Raw genomic sequence first — 1,621 nt, 5'->3', positions numbered from 1 at the left:
TAAATACTTGACCACATTTATAAGTTTTGGTATATATTATATACTTATAAGATAATAATATATAACATAATATAAATATGATTATTTAATATATTGGAACCATTTTATTAAGTGGATTTCAATAATGTTCGTTAATGTTAACTTTATTAAAATACCAAGAGTGGATCCTTTAATCTCAACTACTTAAATTAAAATTTGAACAATTAAAATTTACCCATTAAAGATTCAAACAATTAAAATTAAAAAGAAACAAAAACAAAAACAAAACAAAAAGACATTGTAGTGGACTTGTAATTACCTTAGCTTCCCTGTGGATACGATATTCGGACTCATCGAATTATACTACTTGTGGACAACCTGCTATTGGGAGTGCAACAATCAAAGTCGCAACAAGTTTTTGGCGCCGTTGCCGGGGAAGTATAATTTAATTTCAAGTCTATTTAATTTTGTTTATAGTTTATTTTTCTTTATTTAAATTTTTATTGCTTTTGTGTGTTTTTATTTTTTTTTGCATTTGCATTTGCATGATCATTTGGTCACGTACACTTAGTGGTCGACTCATTCGAAATAACCCTTTATTTTTACAAAACATGGCGGAAGAACCCATCCAAGAAAATGAAGATGAAATTCAATCTCAACATGATCATGATAGACGAAGAACACTTAGAGATCACATGAATCCTACACGTACTAGTGCACCTTCATGTCTAGTTTTTCCCCCTGATGCATCTCATTTCAATTTTAAGCCTGGTATTATCCAACTTTTACCCAATTTTCATGGCTTAGATTCTGAAAATCCATACATGCATTTACGAGAGTTTGAAGAAGTGTGCAACACATATAATGATCTAAATTGTAGCATGAACACCATTCGACTTAAGCTTTTTACTTTTTCTTTAAAAGATAAAGCTAAAACTTGGCTACAAAATCTTAGATCGGGATCCATTCGAACTTGGGATGAATTGCAACAACAATTTTTGAAAAAGTTTTTCCATCTCATAGAACAAATTCTTTCATAAGGCAAATCATTACTTTCACTCAAAAACAAGGAGAAACTTTTTATCAGTGTTGGGATAGATACAAAGAATTGCTTAATCTTTGTCCACATCATGGTTTTGAAATTTGGAGAGTTGTTTCTCAATTTTATGAAGGCTTAACACCTAAAGATAGGCAAATGGTTGAATGTATGTGTAATGGAACATTTGAAGATAAAGATCCAAATGAGGCAATTGAGTATCTCGATTCATTAGCTGAAAATGCTCAAAATTGGGACACTATAGGTACAATCGAACCATCAAACAAGATTCAATCTCCTACATCTGGTAGAGGTATGTACACTCTCAAAGATGAACATGATCTTCAAGCTAGATTTACCTCTTTGGCAAGAAAAGTTGAGGCACTTGAATTGAAAAAGAATGGTCAATTAAAATCTGTTCAAGAAATTGTGTGTCACATCTGTGATACAAGTGATCATTTTACAAAAGATTGTCCCACTTTGCCCTCTTTTAAAGAATGTCTCCATGAACAAGCCAATGTTTTGAACAATTTCAAAAGGCCAAATTTTGAACCATTTTCTCAAAACTACAATCCAGGTTGGCGAAATCATCCAAATTTTAGTTGG

General features: G+C 31.5%; 1 non-coding gene across 1 annotated transcript; it reads right to left on the bottom strand.

Moving 5' to 3' along the window:
* Positions 1-1,007: 1,007 nt before the first annotated feature.
* LOC142504699 (small nucleolar RNA R71) lies at positions 1,008-1,116 on the bottom strand. Its single transcript, XR_012804321.1, has one exon. It is a non-coding gene; the product is annotated as a small nucleolar RNA R71 (small nucleolar RNA).
* Between the last annotated feature and the right edge of the window lie 505 nt (positions 1,117-1,621).

The sequence above is a fragment of the Primulina tabacum genome, chromosome 9 (genome assembly GCF_025594145.1).
Source record: "Primulina tabacum isolate GXHZ01 chromosome 9, ASM2559414v2, whole genome shotgun sequence".
In the NCBI taxonomy this organism is placed as follows: domain Eukaryota; kingdom Viridiplantae; phylum Streptophyta; class Magnoliopsida; order Lamiales; family Gesneriaceae; genus Primulina; species Primulina tabacum.
This window is presented reverse-complemented; position numbering and strand designations above follow the sequence as displayed.